This window comes from Ictidomys tridecemlineatus, chromosome 6, assembly GCF_052094955.1.
Source record: "Ictidomys tridecemlineatus isolate mIctTri1 chromosome 6, mIctTri1.hap1, whole genome shotgun sequence".
NCBI lineage: Eukaryota > Metazoa > Chordata > Mammalia > Rodentia > Sciuridae > Ictidomys > Ictidomys tridecemlineatus.
In genome coordinates, this window is record NC_135482.1 from 26,484,177 (window position 1) to 26,490,176 (window position 6,000).

General features: G+C 37.7%; 1 long non-coding RNA gene across 1 annotated transcript in view; it reads left to right on the forward strand.

Annotated features, from left to right (window-relative positions):
• LOC144378576 (uncharacterized) overlaps positions 1-5,764 on the forward strand; it is a 46,179-nt gene extending 40,415 nt beyond the window's left edge. The window contains exon 5 of the long non-coding RNA XR_013440398.1: positions 1,237-5,764. This is a non-coding gene — a long non-coding RNA (uncharacterized LOC144378576). The remainder of the gene's footprint in view (positions 1-1,236) is intronic.
• The last annotated feature ends 236 nt before the right edge of the window (positions 5,765-6,000 follow it).

A 6,000-nucleotide genomic window follows, 5' to 3' on the forward strand; every position in this document is an offset into this window, starting at 1 on the left:
ATCAAAGAAGGCTTTCAGTTCCAAAAGTTCTAATTCTGTGATGAATCCCCTTATTTTCATGCAGATGGATTCTACCCCTTCTCCAGAGGATTCCTTACCCACATGGCCCTGTTTCAGAGGCACCACAATTTTGTCAGTTGTGAAATTTAGAACAAGCCCTAATTCTAGGTCTCTGCCTTATGTTCATGGAACACCTCAAGTTAAATTTATATTTTCATGACTTTGCTTCCTTTTCTGGACCCTGTCTCGTCTCCAAATTGTTAGTGGTTTTTGCTGTTCTCATTTGAGTTGCCACATGATTATGGGAACCCTACAAACTTGGAGAGGAACTAGTTATTAGATGGGGCACATAGAGTTCGGAACAACTTATTAACTGCTGGGTGGGGCTCACTCAAACCTAGCAAGCTCAGACGACAGCCCTTCTGTTTGGATCTACCCTGGGGAAGAGGCTTAGCTAGCAGTTCTTTAAAGAGTCCAGGATTTAGTGCCAGGTGTTTTCCTTGTAAAACAGCTGACCAGTTTTACTCAGTGCAGTCAGAGTCTTGGGTTGCCTCCCACAAGGAAAAACTGGTCACCCATTTCAGTTAGTACTGTAGGAAACTTTCCTTGTGACCTAAAATGGTTTTGTGAAACAAGAGAAGAACCTACCAACTGAGTTTTGAACATTTAATATATATATAAAATTTACTATTTGCACTATTTTAGAGTGTAGAACTCATTCATAATACTGTGTAATTACTACTACCATTTAGTTCCAGAACAGTTTCAGTACCCCAGAGTAAACCTGGTGCCCATTAGGCAATCATTTTTACTTTCTCCATTACCCTAGCTGCTGGAAACTACAAATCTGTTTTCTGTTTTTATAGATTTGCTTATTCTGGATAGTTTAAACAAATGTAATCATATAATATGTGGCCTATTATCTGCTTCATTCACTTTATGCATGTATTTAAGAGACATTTTTTGTGGTATGTATTACTACTAATTACTTTTTATAGTTGCAAAATATTCCATCGTATGGGTATGCTACATCTTGTGTATGCATTCATCTGTTGGTACATTTGAGTTGTTTCTACCTTTAGGCTAGAATGAGTATCAGCATACATGTTTTTTAACATCTATTTTTAATTCTTTTTGGTGCATTCCAATGATTAGAATCGCTGGCTACATTGTACTTCTATGTTTAATTTTATTGAGGAACCACTGAACTTTTTTTTTTTGTTGTTGTTGTTATAGTGGCTAAAGAATTCAGCGTGCTGCTAGTAATTTATGAAGGTAAGTTTTGAAGAATTTTAAGAATGTTTTATAAATGTGCCTAACCCTTTTAGTGAATCATTAAAAGGCATTCCAATAGTAAAAAAAAAAAAAAAAAAAAAAAAAAAAGAAAAAGAAAAAGAAAACTGAGTCATGCTTTTAAAATGTTGTGAATTTATCTCCTTCTCCTTGAGTGAATTCTCTCTTTCCTGGGGATAAAAATTGACCAGGATGGCTAATCATGAGTCAAGTCTCAAAAGTTCTGAGAGCTGTGTGGTAGGGGAACCATATGTAAGATTCTCTAGATAGTGTTTTGAAACTGTCAGACCTCAGCTGTTCAGAATACAACCTCACCTTTTCTGTTACTGAATTCCACTTAGCTCTGGTGATACCATTTTTTTTTTTTTTTATGTTAAGAACCTCTTAACCTTGCCACTGAAAAGTAATATGGCCTTTTCTGGTTTAAACAGCAAGGGAAAGTCATCTAAAAGTCAAATCACCTACCAAGGTTGTTCCCAGGCTGGCACTCTTTACCCTCCCCCCTCTATTCTGGGAAGTCACCATCCTCACCACACTGGGGGAGGGGTGTTTGCTCCATGCCCAGTTCCCAGGTCCCTACTTCTCCTGCTTGGTCTTCCAATATGAACTTTGTCCTTTTTATAAACTGTGTGAAAGACACCACCATAACCTTGCCTCTGTCCTGTGGAAACAAGATAAGGATCCCCTGAAACTTATTTTCTCAGATTGTCAGCCTCATCGAATCCCCTGTACCACTCACCATTTATATTCCAGAGCATTTCCCCATCACTCTACCTCCTTAACTGGAAACCAAGTTCATTGGTCTGATGCAATGTTAGGTGGTCACTCTATTTTCAGGTAGTAGGGCATGATTTGAGCTCATTAAGCCTAAATAATGGTGCTGGTTGATGTCCTATAGATAAGAAGTCAAATCCACAACTAGGATAAGTGTTGGCAAGTCAAAATTAATCTTTGTTCCTTCCAGGATAGAAGAGGTCCAATGGAGTCAATTTATAACACTAAGGGGATTGTTAGTCTCCTTGGGGGATGTGACTATAAAAGTGGATAAGCATCCATCAATACTGATGGCAAATTGGACATTTATAGTTGCTTTGTTGAGCAGAAACCCATGACTGAGGGTCAGTGCATAGCTCTTTGCCTTCATGGTTCTACCTTTATAGACTTATTGTGCCATCTCTGGGATAGCTCAAGGCAGAGGCTGACCAATGTCAACTGGTAAGTCATTCTCTCTATTTGGACATTTAGTGCCTCTTCTTTGAGTATTGTCTATATTTGAGGTGATATAAAATAAAAATGAAAAAATCTGTTTTGAGTCTAAAGTTCAATCCATATATTTTCATCTCAGAACTTTTGGTCCCTGATCCTCATTATTTATTTTCATAAAACAATAAGCAGATGAGCTATTTGTTGATTCTGTGCATATTTTATATTAGGACACTTCTTTTTCCACATATAAAGAGATCAGGTCCAGTGGGGAGAATTTCACCTCACACACTTCACCTTCAAGACCGTCACTGAATGGAAAACATAGTGTGGTAAAAATCCGTTTTTTTAAAAAAATTTATAACCACATGCTGACCCACATTCAGGACATAAAATAGCCCATTCATGAATGAAGCTAGACATGTTCCTTCCTTTATCCACTTTCCCCAGCAAAAGTCATTAATGGAATCATGATAGATGATACAGATCTACCTCCTTGTGTCTTACTTGTGAACCTCTGGCTCTCCTTTGGATTTGATCCCAGATATTTTACTTCCAGCTTGTGATAGATGGCTTCTGCCAATTTGGTGTGTCTGGCAGAACCCAGCTCCTACAGAGAATTTGTGGATTCGTGGCGAAGTTGTGCTTCATAGTCAGGCACTTAGTCTTTCCCAGGGCCGAGAACATTCTTAAGTGATTTTTGAAAGGTGTATAGTTCTCTTTCATTCATGTCATGGCCTTGTTTTAAAACTATTAAGCTGAATCTTCTATTGGGCTTTATTCTTTTCTCACCTATCTATCTATTGAACAGGATCTGCTGAAGCAAGTGATCCAAATGTGAGATTATCTATACCATTGCCCACCTATGGTATAGATGCTCACCTTGTTGCTGGGAGAGCCAATTATGGCCCTTGACCCAACACAAAGCTGGTCATCTTTCTTGTCACCTCATTTATGTGTAAAAAAAAATATTCAGATGCAATTTACCTCTAGGAATGAGACAGGAACTTGGTTGAAGTGGCCCTTCTCAGTGGAGAACAATTTCTAGTAAGGCTGATCAGAAGCTGCTAGCAATCTCAGCATTAAGGATGGTTGTTGAGGAATAAGTCTCTGTAGCATCCAAATGGACTCTAGTAGCAGATAACTGAGTCTGCTATGGCCTCAAGTTGGTAGGATGAAGATGGAGGCCTGACATGTCAACAACAAAAATAGAAGCCACAGAGAGTGGAACAATATCAGAAATGTGCTGAAAAAAAATCACTGTCAAGGCTCTCACTCTAGTTTGGATCTTTAATGTCCCCCAGAGGCCCATGTCTTGAAGGCTTGAACCCCAAGATGGTACTAATGGGAAGAGATGGAGGAGATGGAGCCTCTCAGAAAGTTCTTAGGTCATTGGGAGCCTGCCCTTGACTGGGCCCCTTGCCCCTTGCCCCTTGTCTCTCTCTCTCTCTCTCTCTCTCTCTCTCTCTCTCTCTCTCTCTCTCTCTCTCTCTCGTTTCCCTACCATGAAGTGAAGAATTTGCTATGTCCCATGCTTTCTTTTTCTTTTGAACCCATGGATTTAATTTTTTATTATTTTTCAACATATATATTGTATGTGTGTTACATATATTGGATACATATATATTTTTGTTTGTTTATGGCACTGAGGATCAAAATCTGGGCCTCATACATGCTAGGTAAGTGCTCTACCACTGAACTACAGCCCCAGCCCAAGAAACTAGACATTTTTCTTGTTCTTTTTAGGTACACATGACAGTAGATTTTATTTTGGCATATTATACATACATGGAGTATAACTTACTCTAATTAGTCTCCCATTCTTGTGGTTGTACATGATGTGGAGTTATGCTGGTTGAATATTCATATAGGAATGTAGGAAAGTTATATCTGATTCATTCTACTGTATGCCCCATACTTTCTGCCATTGAAGACTGGCACACCAACCAGAACCCTAAAAAATCGAGTCAATCCAATCATGGAAAGGAACCTGTGAAGCTATGAGCCAAAATAAACCTTGTCTCTTTATAAGTTTTCCAAAGCATTTTGCTATAGTTATGCAAAGCTAACTAATGTATTACTATTTTATATTCCTCTAGTATCCTGTATGAATGAATGAGAGATAAAATCATTTTCAGGCAAACGAAGAGGAAAAAAAAGTGTTTGCCTCCAATGACCTCTCCTCAAAGCAATTATTTCTAATGGATATACTTTAAGAAGAAGGAAAATAGCCTGAAATGGATGCAAGAAGAAATGAACAGAGAATATGGTTCACAGGTGTGATAATTCAAGTGAATACTGGTAAAATAAAATAGCATTAATAATGACTTGTCAGCTTTATTTAACAATCTTTTAAAAATTGTTAATATCTGAAATATATGTATAGCACTTAAACATAGAGTTTGATGCTTCAAAGAAGTCAAAGTAAAAAAGTAACATGGGTGTAAATTTGTGCAAAAATCATGCTGCAGACAAAGTATAGTGGCTTCTCTAAAATGAACCAAGAAACAAAGGCAAACAAAAAACAGGAAAAAAAGGAAGAAGGGTACACAAACAAATATTACCAAATACCATAAAAATAAACAGCTTTAAATATAGATCATCACATGGAAATCCACATCCTTGCAGCCATTTTTTGTGATTATTATTTAATAATAGATGATTTAAAAAGTAAATAAATAAGACACGGGGGTTAAATTACATTTTTCCTATTTTTCCCCTTTAAGAGATCATTCCACACAACTTGTCTGGTATATATTGATTGAAAACCAATAGACAGATGGAAATTACTCCATCTGTCAGCAAAATGCAAACACCTCTGGAGTGAAACCAAGCAGCTGCTTAAATGCTCAGAGCTTCGCTAGACAAAGAGGTCCTCTTCCTGAACACAGGCTCTGTTTACACCATTCCAACGACTCACTCAGGGAAAAGCACAGTCTTCCAGGTTGTGTAAACACAGCCATTATTTATAAGGAGCTTTATAAGAAGTCCTAAGATTAACTAGTTCTCAGCTGAGGAATTACTGAATACTAGAGCGAATGAGTGTGTGTGTGTGTGGGGGGGGCGGTGATTGGTGAATTCAGAATTGTTTGCATTTGTAGGTCACACTTTAAAAATGTACAATAGCTCAGTCTCCCTCTTTTGCAAAATAAACTCTGAAACTTGGAATAGTCTTAGAATCTTGACAGAATTTGTAAAGCAACCTACTTACGGCATAAAGAAATTAGCAGATGTTTTCCATATAAATAAAGTCTAACCTTTGTCAGTATTCCTTAGTTATTTCTTTTTCAAGGGAAATTGGGTGGCATGTAGGTTCTAGCTTCTGCCTGGGTTTGCAAACCAGCTCCACCATCAGCTGCCTAAATGACATTGTGTAAGGTACTTCTCCCTGACCCTAGTTTTCAAATCTGTCAAGTGGCAAAAATATACCACACAGAATAGTTGTGAGGCTTACCACAATTCTAAAAATATAAACTATTTGGTGTAGTACTTGCCATTCAGCAC